The sequence below is a fragment of the Acinonyx jubatus genome, chromosome B3 (assembly GCF_027475565.1).
Source record: "Acinonyx jubatus isolate Ajub_Pintada_27869175 chromosome B3, VMU_Ajub_asm_v1.0, whole genome shotgun sequence".
In the NCBI taxonomy this organism is placed as follows: domain Eukaryota; kingdom Metazoa; phylum Chordata; class Mammalia; order Carnivora; family Felidae; genus Acinonyx; species Acinonyx jubatus.
In genome coordinates this window covers 123,499,077-123,517,364 of record NC_069386.1, presented here as the reverse complement: position 1 = coordinate 123,517,364, position 18,288 = coordinate 123,499,077, and the positions used below count along the sequence as shown (strand labels likewise).

Here is an 18,288-nt window from a genome sequence, read left to right as displayed (position 1 = left end):
CGGAAAAGGGAGAAAGAGGTTGGAAATGAAAGGTTAGTCAATAAAAACTGTTACTCCTCTCACCTATACAGAGAGGCCTAGGCCAGTTTTTAGGGTTCCTAGATGTTTTAAAAGAAAGAAATGCAAAAAAAAAAAAGGCAGTTTCAAGAAATGTCGTAGTGTTGCAGTGTATATATCATGTATTTCTAACAAATGGGCTTTCTTGATGCACTAACTATAGGTAGAACCTCATTTGCCAGTACCAACCTTTGAGAAGCCAGGCCAAATGGTGTTCCTACCTTCCCATTGCTCCCCCACACCTCCATGGTAAGTGTTGGTCATGGGCTCCATCAGCAATGATGATGGGAAAGGCCTGGAGGCCCTCTCAGTGAGTGTTCTCAAGAGAAATTTATCATGACCGTCTTCCACATAAACCAGGAGAAGGGAATCTGGAATCAAAAGGAGAGAGAAAGCTCCTGAAAAGAATCTCTATAAATCATAAAGGGATATCACTTAATAATGTTCACAAAATAAGAAAAGAGAAACATACAATATGTATGACTTATGTGTTATTTTGAAGGAAATCACAGATTTTTGCTTTACACCATTCCTAAATGAGTGCTTCCCTTTTTTTTTTAAGTTTATTTATTTATGATTTGAAAGAGAGAAAGAGCACAAGATCATGAATGGCAGAGGGGGTGGGGCAGAGAGAGAGAGAGAGGGAGGATCCCAAGCACGCTCTGCGCTGAAGTGGAGCTCAATCCCACAACCGTGAGATCGTGACTTAGGCTGAAACCAAGAGTTAGACACTTAGCGGACTGAACCACCCAGGCATCCCAAATGAGTATCCTTCTTACATTCATCCAAAACTCCACGTCCAGGTACAGTAGCCATGAGCCACATGTGGCTGTTGAGCACTTAAAATGTGGCTGGTCCAAATTGACATGCATACTAGTAAGTATTAAATGCATACCAGATTTCAAAGACTTTGTAAGAAAAAAAGAATGTTAAGATATCTCATTCATAACTTTTATGTTTTAAATGCATACTAGATTTCAAAGACTTTGTAAGAAAAAAAGAATGTTAAGATATCTCATTCATAACTTTTATGTTGAATACATGTTGGAACAATAATATTTTGGACATAGGAAATCAAGTAAAACATATTATTAAAGTTAAGCTCACCTGTTTATTTTTTTAACGTAGCTACTAGAAAATGTAAAGTTACATATGTGGCTCATACCTGTGGCTGACATGATATTTCTATTGTACTGAGCTGGTCTAGAAGGATGATACCTTACAAGCGCCTATCTGTAACAGATGCTGTGGTGCCCCGCCCATGTGCCACTGGCTCATTTCTGAGTTCACCAGCAGCCTCAAGGACCATTATATGCATGCCAACAGCTTCCCCATGCCCTCTGTAAGGCAGGATCTCTCTGCTTCTCTGCCTGAAGGCCTTTACTAGTGCCTTAGGAACTTGCTCAGGGCAGCCCACGATTTAATGCTCCCAGGAGCAACTTCCAATCAATAGAGGATGAATAAATGCCCCATCTTCAGCAGGCCTTCAGCAGGACAATTTTTTTTAATTTACTATTGAAGTATAGTTGATACACAATGTTATATTAGCTTCAGGTGTACAACATAGTGGTTTGACAATTCTACACATTAGTCAATGCTCACCACGGTAAATGTTGTCGCTATCTGTCACCATACAACATTATTGCAATATTATTGACTATATTCCCTCTGCTGTACTTTTAATCTCCATGACTTATTTATTTTGTAACTGGGAGTTTGTACCTCTTAATCTCCACCTACCCTTTGACAACCACCAATTTTTTCTCTGTATTTAAGGATCTATTTGTTTTTTTAGTTTTTTAGAGTCCACATATAAGTGAAATAGATTGATATTTGTCTTTATCTGACTCATTTCACTCAGCATAATACCTTCTAGGTCCATCTATGTTATCACAAATGGCAAGATTTCTTTCTTCTTTTATAGCTAAATGATATTCCATTGTGTATATGTATATGTCTTCATTATCCATTCATCTATCAATGGATACTTGGGTTTCTTCCATATCTTGGCTACTGTAAATAATGCTGCAATAAACAGGGGTGCAAATATCTTTTTTTAAAAAAACTGATGTTTTCATTTTCAGCTTTGAAGTGTGTTCTACAAGGCCTCTCAGAGGGCCCCCAAACAGAGCTGAGCCCCAGTTGCCCACAGCAAAAGCTTATTCATTAATATAGATTTTATTGACTCTTGACCCTTTCCAGCTTACCTTACTCATGCCTCCTGGAGTCACCTCACAAATGAACCCCCTGCCCCAGTGTTTTCCTCACCTCTGCTTCAGGGGGCCCAAACTAGGAGAACGACTCAAACATTTTCACAGCCCCTCTTTATGGGGCCCATGCCAAGTATGCTTTGACTTTACAACTCATGCTGAAGTTTTTTTCCTGGGCTATTATCAGAGAAGATGTCTTTAATTACTATTGTTTTTCATCAATTCATTTAGGACTGTATTGTCAGTGGCCTTAAAAAAGGACAAAAAAGATCCTGTTCTAATTAAACAAATAGTGTATCATTTGAAAGAGTTTGCATATTTTTTCCTTTCCAAGTAATTTGTTTACATTTAAACTGTGCTTATGTAGTGTTGTCTTAATTATCAAGTCATTAAGGACTTGGTCCTTAATGTGGTCCTTTAAACCATTTTGTTTTGCTTCGGGGCAGTGACAGTTTCTTATAGATAGAATCAAACTCCACAAGATTAGTAAACACTTTTCTCATCTGATCTGCAAAGAGGGGCACAACCAGTGGGGTTACAGGGTTGGTGGGGGACAGCCCCCATTCCCTGGGCTCTGCAAACAAGGATCAAACAGTAGGTATATCTATCAGGTATTCTGGATGCCCTGACCTGCAACACAGCCCTTGCCCTCTGATCCCTATGCCTGCTCTAACAGTAATGGTACAGTTAAAAAAAGAAGAAGCAGCAGAAGCAGAAGAAGAGGAGGAAGAGGAAGAAGAGGAAGAAGGAGAAGAAGAAGAAAGCTTTAGCCACCAAGGGATACAGATTTCAATCCTGTCTCCACCACTTGCTAGTATGACCTTCAAATCACTCATTCTTTCTGAGCCTCAGTTTCCCTATCTATTGTATGAGGGTGAGGGCTATTACAGAGTGAGCATGAGGAACATTTGACCCATGTTTATAACAGTCTCATGTTTAGATTTTTTTTTATTTTAAATTTATTTACCTAAATTCAAGTTAGTGAACATACAGTGTAGTATCGGTTTCAGGAGTAGAACCCAAAGATTCATCACTTACATATAACACCCGGTGCTCATCCCAACAAGTGTCCTCCTTAATGCCCATCACTCATTTAACACTTCCTCTGACCCACACCCCCCCCCACTAACCCTCAGTTTGTTCTCTGTATTTAAGAATCTCTAATGGTTTGCCTCCCTCTCTCTTTTTATCTTACTTTTCCTTCTCTTATGTTCATTTGTTTTGTTTCTTAAATTCCACTTATGAGTGAAATCATATGATATTTATCTTTCTCTGACTGACTTATTTCACTTAGCATAATACACTCTAGTTCCATTCACATTGTTGCAAATGGCAAGATTTCATTCTTTTTGATTACCGAGTAGTATTCCATTATATGTATAAATCACATCTTCTTTATTCATTCATCTGCTTTTTACACAGTCTTCAAATAAAATCTGTGTATATACATGTGTTTAAATGCACACATAAATATACATATATATTAAGGTTTTAAAAAAATCTACATTTTTATATACTTTTCTGGCATTTCTCTAGTTTTTGACACACTAGCAGCCTTAGATGTATCTTGGGCCTCTCTAGACCCAGACCATGAAGAGAATAAGAACTCCTATATGTCCAACAGTGGCTTTCATCAGGGCACAGTGAGAATTAGAAAACAGGAGACTTGTTCCACACAACCTGCCCTTTCTTTCTTCCCTTTATTTTTTCTTGGCAAGCTTCACATGCAACCCTCCCTGAGCCTTCCCACTATAGCCTTTCTGTAGTCCCTGGAGTCCCCCATACTCTATCTTTCATCTTGTGTCTGGCTGTCAAAACAGGCATTCGTGTGGACTGTCATTCCAGGAACAAATACTTGGTGTGGCCTCAGATTGCTCTCCTTCATGAATTATCTCCATAGAAGGCCCTAACACTCTCTTTCCCGATCACTAGACTAGACCCTGGTTCTCTATCCCTGTTGGATAATATATCCAGCAAAATCACTGGCATACACTACTCAGCCATTGCTGTTTCCCCTTCTTCTGCCTAATATGTTTCTTCTGGTCTCAGATCTCAGGAATCTGGAAGTTTATTCAGTGTTTCGTTTAATTGGAAATAATTAATGTGTGCCTACAAAGTACAGAGAGCACTTGCTAGATTCTAAAATAAGGGAAAAAAAGATGACAGGTTCTAAGAGATTTAAAATGCAGCCACTTGAGGGGCACCTGGGTGGCTGAGTTGATTGAGCTTCTGACTCTTGGTTTCTGCTCAGGTCATGTTCTCATAGTTTGTGGGATCAAGCCCCATGTTCAGCTCTCTGCTGACACTGCAGAGCCTGCTTGGGATTCTCTCTCTCCCTCTGTCTCTGTTCCTCTCCTGCTCACTTTCTCTCTCTCTCTCTCAAAATACACAAATAAATAGATAGATAGATAGATAGATAGATAGATAGATAGATAGATAGATAAAATGCAGCCACTTGACCTTCTGGGAATTTATAATCTAGCTGAATCTAGTATACAAAACCTAATGGATCCTCAACAGAAGCTTGTTAAATGAATAAAAGACATCTACAATACAATGAAAAGTTAAAAAAATTTTATGAGGGTTTTGATGAGGTTTGAGATGCTACTGACAGAGACACCTAGGAATGCCCAAATCCTGCCATAGCCTACCTCCCTTCCACACTGTGAGATCCCTGATATAAGGGAAAAGGACAAATAGGAATTAAAGAACTCTGCTATTTTTAATTTCCTGGAAATACGTGTGATTTAATTTCCTGTGAAAGGTTGGTTGATAACCTGATAGAATCATGTGTTCTGGCAGAAGGCCAAATGGGCCTTTGCCATCTTCCTAAACCCAAACCCTAATCTTGGGACTACACCACACTCTGGCTAGAAGCATTGTATAGGGTAGGCACACACTGAGCACCCACAGTGGGGGAGGAGGAAGAGAGAGGGAAGCCGGCCAGACCTGCCAAAGACTGCCTATCCAATTGCTGGTTACGTTTCTAAGATCACTGAAGGGAGGCAACACCTATATGTGAAACTAACACACAGTGGCCCTGACTCCTAGCAAACATGGCCCCAGTTTTGCCTCTCTTCCTGCTAGGCTGATGTGAAGCCGTGTCTCCTTACTTGACAAAAAAACGACAGACAGAAAAATGCTCTAAGACTCAAGGAGGAGCAAATTCACTTTGGGCCAGAAGAATAAAAGGGGGAACAGGGTATTATTTGGCGGAGCTGCTCTTGCCTTAAACATGGAAGAGTCTTTCCGTTTCAAGTAAGGTCAACGATAAATCTGCTCCTCCCCAACTCTCACCCCCCTGAACATCCTAGGTTTTCTTACAAGCGGGCTTGCTGTGTATTGCTTAGTATCTCCTACAATCTCAATAAGATGCTTGCTCCAGGAACAACCCAATTCTGTAGTCAATTACCAGCAGGCTGATCCCTCTTCCTAGCATACAGAAGAGAGGAAAGCTACTTGGTTGTCTAATGATATTCTTTTCGCAACTTCTTTCTGGGTATTTTCCATAATTGAATTGTCTGCAAACAAAATAAAAATTGTTGCTTCTAATAGTACGTGGCACTTCCTAGACCTTTTGAGTGAAATGTAACAAAGCACTCGAAACAAATGTTCATTAACTGTGTAGTTCCGGGGACAAGACACTCTACATTTCTTAAATGAAAGAGTGCAAGCAATCTAAAAATGTCTAAGAAATAATGAGTAACTCTTGTTCATGAGGTATTATGGAAAATAGCATTTTGGGACAAAAATTAATTTTACTTTTTAAAAAAATTTTAATGTTTATTTTTTTGAGAGAGAGAGAGACAGAGAGCGAGTGAGTGCATGAGTGGGGGAGGTGCTGAGGGAGAGGGAGACAGATTCCGAAGCAGGTTCCAGGCCCCAAGCTGTCAGCACAGAGCCTGATGCAGGGCTCAAACTCCCAAACCACAAGATCATGACCTGAGCCTAGGTCAGACTGAGCCACCCAGGAGCCCCGACAAAAATTAATTTTAAGATGTTCTTTATTTCACTTAGTTAACATATGATAGAGAGAGAAAAGTTATATTTTATGTTAGCTAGAGGAAATAACTTAAATATTTTGTTAACCCAACCCCTTTTATGTATTCTATCCCATTCTGTTACCTGAGTATCTTTCTGCTCCTTGGACCAAGTCTATATCCTGAATGTATGTTGCTTTCTCATCTCTGTCTTTATGGACCTGGAAACAGTGATAAATGTAATACAAATTACAAACCTATTTTTTCCACAGTTATTCAGCTTTTTCTTGTATATTGGGTCACACAATCACAAGTCTTGGGTCTTAAAAACTAGGCCAGAATGGTGAAAACAAATCCATGAAATCAAGATTCTGCATTTGGTTGTGTATTTGTACCTGTCAGTTTTTTGATATCCCATTATGTTGTCCCCTGATTTCAAAAACAATACAGTGTATAGGAAATGGAGAAAAGGGGCATTGGGCCACGGGAATACTCAGATGCTCCAGACTGCTCCAGCTTTCCATTCCTACCTTTAGAATCTCGAAAAATACCCAAAGCCTATTTAATACTCCATATATGTCTGACATGCAAAAGGACCTTGAAGGGTTTTGAAATTTGGATATCTAAAGCACCACACTCTGATGTCCCCCAAAGCTAACAGGAATAGTACACAAACTTTTTCCAGGGATACACTGAACATGATTCTAATCCAGGAAGGCTAGTTAGGCTAGTAATTGACAAATATGAGACGTCTATGCATTTGCTCCAATATTTGACTTATAGGCTGGTACAGTGCACCCCACAGCAGACACTTAAAGTGGGCAGTTTAAATAGCTGTCCACATGATCTAAGGAAAATAATACCGTGCCACAGATTATAGCGGGAAGGCGCCAAGGGGGAGGAAACAAAGTGTTTCGCTGGAATAATCCAGACAATCTATGGAGAGAAAATCCACTAGTTGATTACTCAGTTCGTTGATTTGGTTATTGCCATGCTACGCCAAACAAATGGACAAGATCAACAGCAGGCGTGCAGCTAGATTCCAGGATTCAAAGGCAAATGAGTTAAGGCACTTCTTTTCCACAAGCCCAGAATCTAATGGGGCTATCTATAAAAGAAAGAAAGGAAGGGAAAAGGGAAGGAGATAAGGAAAGAGGAAGAAAGAAAAAGGGAGACAGAAATAGAAGGGGGAGGGAGGGAGATAGAGTCCACTTGGGTAGTTAAGGAAAGAGGAGATGATTATTTTTAAAAGGTTCTACAAAGATGTGTCAGCCTTCATTCACCCAAAAGACAAGGTGATAGAGGCATCTGGGCCATGGAACACTTGGGCAAGATATTTGCATTTTCTATTCTATGAACTAGAACTTGCTGTCTGAATCTACTTTCTAAGTAATACAAGGAAGGAAGACTGTCAAATTAATATAACATTCCTTAAAAACAGAAAATACATTTTAGGGGCACCTGGGTGGATAAGTCAGTTGAGTGTCCGACTCTTGATTTTGGCTCAAGTCATGATCTCAGGGTCGTGGGATCAAGCCCCACATCAGGCTCTGTGCTGAGTGTGGGGCCTGCTTAAGATTCCCTCTCTCTCTCTCTTTCTCTCTCCCTCTAAAAAGAAAAAGAAAGAAAATACATTTTAATAACCTAGAATATTGGTTCTCAGTGTGTGAGCTCCTGACCAGCAGCACGAACACCGCCTGGCAACTTGGTAGAAATACAGATTTGTGTCTCTCAGCCATGGATTCAGAAACTCTGAGGCTGAGGCAGCAACATGTATTTGAAGATGCTTTTCAGGGAATTCTGATGCTAAAGCATGAGAACAGCGGCCCCAGAGCAAGCAACTTCAAATCATCCTGTGATATGCTTTCTCCATCTCACCAGCCGAGGTAACTAAAACGTTCCTATGCCTAATTCATAGAAATGTATTCTACTGGTGATTCCTACCATATGATCTCACTCATATGCAGAAATTAGGAAACAAAACAGATGAACATAGGGAAAGGGAAGAAAAAAAAGACAGAGAGGGAGGGAGGCAAAGCAGAAGAGACTCTTAATGATAGAGAACAAACAGGGTTGATGGAGGGAGGTGGGGGGGATGGGCTGATGGGTGATGGGCTAAGAATACTAAGGAGGGCCCTTGTGATGAGCACTGGGTGTTATACGTAAGTGAGGAATCATTGAATTCTACTCCTGAAACGAATACTGTACTGTATATTAACTACCTAGAATTTAAATAAAAAATTGGAGGCAAAAAAAGAGAAATGTATTATACTAGTGATTCCTAAACTTCTGTCCATGCATAGCATTCATACCTGCCTTGACAAAACTTTTCATTGATTCCCAGCAAAATGAGATAAATAAAATAACCAGGAGTTTTTTATGAAGCTAATTCTTTTATTCATTGGATAAATTTAAAGGCCTTTATTGTGAGATTATATTCTTCCTACCTTTTTACTGTTCAATCTTCATTCTTTTTTATGGAATAATGGTATTAAAACAACACTGACTCTTTTTTTTTTTTTCCAAATAAACTTAATTCACAAAATAGATTGCAGCCAATGTTGGTCTTCAAAATGTTGTTGTTGTTGTTTTTAATGTATTGGTCCAAAAATCCAAACATCTGTAAACCAATGAAATTTAAAGGATATGCATAGCTTTACCAGAAAAAAATGTCATGTGAGTGTATTTTTCTACCTGAAGCCAATAATGTTTTACTAAGATCTTTATCTATCTGTATTCCAAAAATGTCTAAATTAAGTTTCAGATTCATAAAACCAAGTTTCAGTGGTACATAAATTTAATAAATGTCCACCATCTCTAATGATTTTTATTCTAGGATTACCATTTTTTTTTTATTAACTGTCATTTGGAGGAGTTCTTATTTGTGAAATACACATGTAACAATATCTCCTCTGGAAATATGTGTGTGCAGGGGAATGTGGTAGCTTTTTGAGATCCCCCAAGCACCTTGCTGAGAGAACAGAAAGGGTGAGTAGAGAGAGTATCATAAATAAACTATTATTATTTATAATGTACATTCTTCATTCTCATGCACTAATGCACAATGTTATTTATTAGTGTAATCACTGTTGCAAGAATTGTTATTATTATTTCATGACATAAAACTGAAAATGGAAATTGGAAAATAGGAAGAGAAAAATACATTCTATCTTGAGGACATGTGAGATTTACTATACCTAATCTGCACATAGACAAACCATATTTATTTCTATTACAATACCTTATTCATCAATGTATTAAATCGCCTCCTACTCCAGTAGCCATTGAAGAATTAGACCACCAGAACACAAACCTCTTTCCTTCTTGTCATCTCCCACACCCTTCCCCTCATTTCTAGTCTTATAACCTTCCTAGTCCCACATTTCAACCCATCAAGCCTCAGATAACTGCAAGGCAGAGTCGGCTACTTCTGCAGACCCAAATGGTTCAGGGGTTTCTGGGGATTAAAAAATTCTGAATGCATCAGCTCAGATGTCTCCATCCCAAATTTCAGAGTCCTCCTTCCTCCTACTCAGGGTCTGGGTCTTGACCTGGTGAGGGAAACCTGCTGGGCTGTGAATTCAACCTTCTCTGGAGATCCACAGTTCATATAATTAAATACCGAGCCATCTCTTCAACCTTCCTGCCCTCTGGCTGCAATAGTCAAGAATATACCTACAGGGGCACTTGGGTGGTTCAGTTGGTTTGGCATCTGACTTAGGCTCAGGTCATGATCTCACAGTTCATGAGTTGCAGCCCTGCATTGGGCTCTGTGCTGACAGCTCAGAGCCTGGAGCCTGCTTCGGATTCTATGTCTCCCTCTCTCTGCGCCTCCCCTGCTCACACTCTGTCTCTCTGTCTCTCTCAAAAATAAATAAACATAAAAAAAAAAAGAATATTTATACCTACCAAGGAGGACCTCTAGCCTTCACTAGTCAGTGACTTAAACTGGTCATTGATCATCCTCAGTCTTTCACCAGGGCATCAATAGCCCCCCAGCAAGAGCTATTCAAATACAAGACCTTATCATTAATGCTTTCCCCAAACCCTTCAATAGCTTGCCTGAGCTATTGAACCACCAGTGTTCTCTCTTACCCCTGGCCAAGTTCTAATGATTACACAATTCCAGCAGGCCAAGGGCTAGCATGACTCCACGTGCCATAGGCAATGGGGCTTTCATTGTTCTCAATTTTCTCAGAGTCTGCTTCTTAGAAACATTTGTGTCTCAACTGGCTTAAGTCAGGTCCCCTAGGAAACAGATGCTGAAACAGCAGATTTCCATGCAGAAAGCATACAGGGAGTGCCCTCCTGAAACATACCTGCAAGGGAGTGAGGAGCAGAAACGGGCAGAGGGAGACATTGTTGGGGGTTGGGGGGAGGGCAGAGACCTTGGCATGTCACACAGGAGCTCTGAAGTTGGGATGGCTCTTAAGAGTTGACCCACCTTTGGGGCAAGGGGACGGGGCCTTTGTACCCCCACATCAACTAGTCATGAGAGTGAATGAGGCAGTTCATTTCGGGGGAGAAACTCAACTATGGGCTCTCAGCTGGCAACATTCCTGGCAGCTGGGAGAATGTGTGCCTAGTCCTGAAGGGGGCATATGAGCAGTGCATGTACCCAAGGGTCCACTTCATCCTGGGAATCAAGAACCAGGACGATGCAAATGACAAAGAGGGCCAGCACTTCCCAGCCTGGCATCTGCTGATTTCTGCAGCCTCATCTGCCACAGTGCCTCCACTCAGACTTCTTTAGCCAAACCAGTCTACCAGGGACACCAATACTCCAGGTATTACGTGAACTAAATAATTCACAAACATTACTGCCCCTTAGCCTTGGCTCAAAGCTTACCTCCTGCCTGCTTTCCCTCCTGCCTCCTCACTGATTCTCTTTTGACCCAAGCCCCGCCTTTTCCAGGAAGTCTTACTGGTGGCTTCAGCCCACACTGCCCTCCTGTGAGTTGCCGGCTAACACCCTGTACTCATCATGTGAACACTGACAATACCCTGCATCCACAATTCACTATTTTTATGTGCATTTTCCCTGACCTCAACCAGACCTGAAGTTCTGCTCCTGGCTAGGATACAACCTTGTACAGTGAATGAGTATGTCTCTGAGCCTCGGTTACTCTGTTTGTGTTAAGCCTGAAACTTATTAACTTATTACTTTAGTGAATATCTGAGCACCTACTATGTGTTGAGCCTAACAACAGACTGTTTCTTCAAGAGCTGGGAGGTGACCTTGTTTAAGAAATCTTTAGCTCAGCATGTAAAAGAGTAAACCAATGGACATGCCTCAGCCGTAGGAGGAGGAGAAAACAGGTACAAGTAAGAGAAAGGTAGATTCTGGGGAAAATGAACCTGGCGGTGAGCAAAGTCTAACCCCTGACTCCATACCCACCTTCTTCCACTGTGACTCTCTCTGAAATTCACTGCTTACACCTGATGTCCACAGTTCCTAATTTTAACCCAATTCTCCTGACTCCCCAAGGACATTCTTCTCCTCTCCAAATATAAAAAAGACTTCAGGAAAAACAGCAAAAATAAAAAATTAAAGTCAGTGGGGAGGAAAAGGTAACTTTGAGAGTTTGTCTTTAAATCTGTGCTAGTTCCTTTAGATTTTAGGGCCCCGAGGCAACGACCATTCTTTAGTCTTAACTTACTTTAAGCACCCAGCTCCCCCACAGGTGTTTGTCTCGTTGGCTTTTAGAATTGTGCCCTTAGAATGAACTTCTCCAGGGCTGGGGTAAATAAACATCCCTCTTCTATGAGATCATGTCTCTTTTTCATAAAGTATCTTTGTTCTGTTCTCCTGTTGTGGCTAAATGTGTGCTTTCTCGATTTTGCAAATGGGAAGACCCTGGAGAAAGGAAGAGTGAGGAGAGAGGGGACGGGTAGGAGGTTGAACATAAAAATGCGGCAAAGCACAAATCTTAGCACAGCCCTGTCCAAACGTCTGCCAGAGGCTCCTCTGGAAAGAAGCACATACTTCCAAGATGCAGACTTTCAATCCCCACGTGAGGGAATAAGGTCAGCCAAATCTGCCCACTTCAGGCTAAAGACCTGTGTCTAAGAGGCAGTCACTATAACCCTCACCTGTTCCCAAGTCTCCATGGACCTGTGTCCTCCCTGCATCACTTCATCACTGAGCCACTCCTTCCTGGGGTCTTGAAGTAAACCCCTCTAGGTGAGACCACAACAACTACATACAGTGCCCTATCTTCATTCCTGACTTCTCTACCCCCAACTCTTTTACTGTCCAGCAGTGCCTGGCCCGTGGTCCCTCGCTTCTGGACCAGGAGCACTCCAGGGTCTAGCTCCGGCTTTGTTCCTGAACACTGTCTTCTTTGCAGTCCAAGAATGTTCAGGTCTCCTCCATGTACACATTACCAATAACAGCTATTGACCACTGAGGCTTCTAGAATTAGACAATGTGCTCATCAGCAGATGAACCAAGGAGAGAAGAAAAGATAGCAAGGCTTCTTGATAACATGGAGTGGCCATTTCACCACAAGGACACACAGGTTGCTGGAATTACATCATCCTGATGAATGGCGCATGTGCTCCGCCAAAAAGGTTTCAGGGTCAACTCCTTTTCCCCAATCTAGGTTCTGAACTTCCGTGCTTCTCCGTAAGCTAGTCCTTCCATTCAAACTTCCCTGTTAGCCAAAGTAGAGGTATGAGCCTAAGCAAGCCTTCACTTCTCTGAGTCTCAGTGTCTTTACCTAGAAAGTGAGGACACAAAGTCAGCTTTAGTGTCTCTACTTCCTGGAGAAGGAAACTGTGGGTGGAGGAGCAGGACTTTGACATTAACCTTCATGCTCTTTTGACTCTGCCATGCCTGCCTGTGTAGAGCAACGAGTAAAGAATCAGACCAGCAATGGTTAGGACATTATGGACACATAGCTACTTTTTAGCCATAGTAGCTTTGTGTTTTACCTACTGTTTAGGCATCATATCCTCTTCCTATTAATATAACAAAATCTGCTCTTATTTTTGGTATAAAATTTTTATTGTTTCACTGGTTTTCATTGATGTATTTCCCTCTGTGTCGAATGCTTAATAAGTAGAATAAAATTCCATTACAAAGTCAATGAAAAAATTAACACCTATAAGTGTTCCCAGACTTTACAAGGTGTTATGCTTCAAGGGGAAAATTGAGTCATGGCATATTTAAGTATATGCAATGATGAATAGGTCTGACTGTTCTCTTGAAATTTCTTTAATTCTGCTAGTCTCTCAAAAGAGACTCCCAGTACCCAGACACTGTCACTTTTCTCCTAGACCACCCAAGAGTGGCCATGTACCACACCAGCCTGTCACCCTGCAGCTTATTATGACAGATCCCACAACCCATTCGGGCCAGCCAGTCCTTCTATCAACCTGTCCCTAAATATATTAGGCAGTCCATAAATGAGGCCTGCATGATTGCTATTCAGTTGACATGAAGCAGATATTCCCAACTTATCCTTTTTATTTTTCTCTCTACAAGTCTTTAAAAAACTAAACAAATTCAGAAAAGTACAAAGCAAAAACATAACAATCACCCAATTTCCACCAACCTAGAGTTGGCCACTATTAATGCATTGTGTTGACTTCCAGGCTCTCCTAGGTTTTTTTAATTTAAAAAAAACACTCATTTTCAGAAAAATGCTACAAACCTACTATAAAAATGTAATGAATGTAGGGGCGCCTGGGTGGCTCAGTTGCTTGTGTCCAACTTTGGCTCAGGTCATGATCTCACGGTCTATGGGTTCAAGCCCCGCGTCGCGTTCTGTGCTGACAGCTCAGAGCCTGGAGCCTGCCTCGGATTCTGTGTCTCCCCCTCTCTCTCTGCCCCTCCCCCACTCACCCTCTCTCTCTCTCAAAAATAAAATAAATAATAAATAAATAAATAAATAAATAAATGTAAAAAGAATGTGGAAAAAGAATGTAGAAACAAATATTGTATAACGAAGAATGTAGAAAACATAAAGCCAAAGTTTGAAATAAAATCAAAATCCCACAGCCAGGAATAACTGTTCATATTAAGTTAAAATGATCACACATGTTGGGGTGCCTGGGTGGCTCAGTTGGTTGGGTGTCTGACACTTGATTTAGGCTCAGGTCATGATCTCACATTTCGAGAGTTCAAACCTTGAGTCACGCTCTGCGCTGACAGGGCAGAGCCTGCTTGGGATTCTCTCTCTCTCCCCCTCTCTCTGCCCTCCCCCATTCATGTTCTCTCTCTCTCAAAATAAATAAACTTTAAAAAAATCTGAAGATTGCAGGATTTTTTTAAGCTACTTATTTTGATACAAGTTTCTCTTCACTCCCAGCTATTTGCTATGAGAGATGAAGACTTTCATATTCTCACATATCTTCCTATCCTCTCCCCTCTTCCTGATATTTGCTAGTTACATTATAGTTTCTACACTGTCTGTGTTAACAACACTCACATTTTGTTCTTTACACATAATTCTCATAGCTGTTTAACATGAATTCTACATTTATATGAATTTAGTGTTCAACACAGTATTTTCTAGGGTTTCTACATTCCTGCATTCTGCATTTTGATTCACACATTAAGTGGCTGGCTTTAACTGCATGTAGTTTTTTTCCCCAAGAAGCTCATACAGGTGCTGAATTCTTTAAATTCTTCTGTTTCCCTGTCAGAATGGCTAAAATTAACAACACAGGAAACAACAGATGGTGGTGAGGATGGGGAGAAAGAGGAACCCTCTTAACACTGTTTGTAGGAATGAAAACTGGTGCAATCACTCTGGAAAACAGAATGGAGATTCCTCAAAAAGTTAAAAATAGAACTACCCAATGATCCAGCAATTGCACTACTAGGTATTTATCCAACGGATACAAAAATACAGATTCAAAGGGGCACATGCACCCCAATGTTTATAGCAGCACTATCAACAATAGCCAAATTATGGAAGGAACCCAAATGTCCATTGACTAATAAATGGAAAAAAAGATGTGGTATATATATATATATATATATATATATATATATATATTATAATATACGTGTGTGTGTGTGTAGTGTGTATATATATATATATATATATATATATATATCACATCTTTTTTATCCATTTCTTCTATTTTATCACACACACACACACACACACACACACACACACACACACACACATAATGGAATAGTACTCAGCCATCAAAAAGAATGAAATCTTACCATTTGTAATGACATGGATGGAACTAGAGTAGATTATGCTAAGCGACATGTCAGTCAGAAAGAGAAAAATAAAAGACCATATGATTTCACTCGAAAACAATTCGAAAAACAAAACAAATGAACATATGAGAAGTAGGGTGCAGAGAGGAAGGAAAACAAACCATAAAAGACTGTTAATGATAGAGAAGAAACAGAGGGTTGATGGAGGGAGGTGGGTGGGGGATGGACCAAATGGGTGATGGGTATTAAGGAGGGCATTTGTTATGATGAACACTGGGTATTATATGTAAGCGATGAATCACTAAATTCTACTCCTGAAACCAGTATTACACTATATGTTAACTAAAATTTAAATAAAAATTTGGAAAAATAAATAAATGAAATAAAATAAATTCTTCTGTGTTTCAAATTCCCTTTACACCTGAACATCATCTTAGACAGGTAAGAGGGTTCACAGTCAAACGTTTCCCTAGGAATATTTTAAAGCTCTAGTTCCATTGTCTTCTGCCTTTAAAAACTGTGGGAAAACCTAAGACCAGTCTAGTTTTTTTTCTCCTTGTGAAGGACTTGCCTTTTCTCCCTAGATTCCTAAAGAATTGTTTCTTATTATTGAGTTTTAGCTTCTTAACTAAAACGTCTTAGTGTTGAGCTTTATTCTTCTAATTTTTCTAGAACATAGTATGCCCTTTGGATTTGTATACTCAGTGTTATCTTTAATTGAGAAAACAGGTTCTTCGTTATTTCCCTGAATATTTTTTAGAGCCACCCAATACTTTTATGTTGATTTGTTTTCTTGCATTTTACATCTATTAGTTTCAATTCGATTGCTTTAATTCTTACCCTTTTAATTACACTTACCTAGATTGCCTCAAGTCTTTCTTCTATATTAATAATTCAAATTTCAGCAATGTTTAAATGTTGTTCTTTGCTATTCCCAGTTATTAGTTCCATAGTGATATCATTTAGTTCTTGAACTGAATTCCACAGGTTTCCATAACTCCTTGATTGCATGCTATTGTTTTACTATGTTTGAGTTACCAATTTATTATATTTGTTCTCTTCTAAAGTCAAATTGTTCTATAACATAGATTGCAAAGCATTTTCTTCTGTTCCTTATGTTTTTTTCTAAAACAGAATCTGTGTAATATACTTCTTGCTTATTGACTTTGGTTTGTAGTTTGTTGTGTCTTCTGCTGTAGAAGGTTTGCATTCCTGCCATGCCATTTATATTTTGTTCATGCTCGACAGCCCTGAATGGACTTTCTAGCTGCTCTGTTGTAGTGGGCTGACTTCTTGGCACTCTTCCCACTGTAGCTGAGACAAGTTTAGTTTCCTGTCCAAAACACAGATGGGAGAGCTCACCTGGAATTGGTGGGTAGAGCAGCTTTGGTTAGAAAACTTAATCCTGCTCTCTTCCACCATCTTGATATCTGTACTGTCCAAAGGGCCACCCTTTGGCAATGTGTGTATCTTGTTCCCATTGCTAGATGACCATGCATGTCAGTGGGTTTCTCTAGTTCCATGCCTAACCAAGGAGCTACCTACCCCTATGCCCCTTTCTTTCAGGATTCATTCCCACTATTTCTCAGTCAGATGAAGAAAAATAGAAGGTTGGTTTGCTCAGTTTCCCTCTTTTCAAATTGGGATTATTCATGAGATTTCTCAGAATGTTATTGCCTCTGGCTTATCCAGTCTGGCTTCTAAAGAGTCCAGGGCAGCCTGGGATTCTACTCTGTTCCAGCATCTTCTCAGTGTCTTCACAGTGGCTAGTTTCTTTAACCTTATTGATATATACTATGTCTCTTTCCTCCTTTGGTTACTGTATTTTTGTTTGTTTTTGCTTTTACAGTTTTTCCTTATTTCATTGGGTTTTGGGGAAAAGATGCATTGTGAGTCTACCATATTAACCCAAAACATGCAAATTTCTCTAGACGTTGTTAAATTGTACAACATACTCCCACATGCACCCAGGGTTGTGAGAAGTTTCTGGCATGCTAGCTGTACCTATTTCCTTTCTGTCCTACTCAAGAATGCATATAAGGAAAGGAAATGAGAGCCACCCACTCATTCAGTAACTACTATTCTGTGAGCAACTACTCTATGGTACACACTGTGCCAGATGCTAAAATATATCAATGAGGAGAACAGAACACAGTCTGAACCACCATGGAGCTGAGATCCTCGTGAAGCAGGCAAACATTAATCAAAGAATCACACAAAGTTAAAATTATTTTACGTTTGTAAGATGAAAAGAACACTGTGGATGGATTGGTGGTCACAGTGGTCCACAGTGGACCACACTGGTGGTCACAGTGGATGTGTTTAATGCCACGGAACTATACGCTTAAAAATGGCTAAGATGGGGGTGCCTGGGTGGCACAGTCAGTTGAGCATCCAACTCTTAATTTCAGCTCAGGCCATGATCCCAGGGTCGCAAGATCCAGCCCCATGTCAGGCTCCATGCTGAGCATAGAGCCTATTTAAGGATTCTCTCTCTCTCTCTTTCTCTCTCTCTCTCTTCCCCTCTTCTCTCTCTCTCTCAAATAAAATAAATAAATAATAAGTGGTTAAGATGGCAAATATTGTTATTTGTACTTTACCACAATTATTAAAAATGAGAGTAAGTGTTATGAGAGGGAGAAAAACAGTGCTATGAAAGCAGAGAAGAGGGTAGGTCAGGAGACCCTTCCCTGAGGAAGAAATGATCAAACTAAAATCCAAATGAACAATAGGATGGAAGTTATTATAGGGATAACCTTGAAACCACTCCAATTTATAAAAAAGATAAATCATTCACAAATGTTGGTACTTTATTATTGGTATGGCAGGATAATATATTTGAAATATTAACCAA

General features: G+C 40.0%; 1 long non-coding RNA gene across 1 annotated transcript in view; it reads right to left on the bottom strand.

Moving 5' to 3' along the window:
- Nucleotides 1-6,226: 6,226 nt before the first annotated feature.
- Nucleotides 6,227-18,288, bottom strand: part of LOC113601570 (uncharacterized) — a 47,985-nt gene continuing 35,923 nt past the window's right edge. The window contains exon 3 of the long non-coding RNA XR_003422862.2: nucleotides 6,227-6,468. This is a non-coding gene — a long non-coding RNA (uncharacterized LOC113601570). The remainder of the gene's footprint in view (nucleotides 6,469-18,288) is intronic.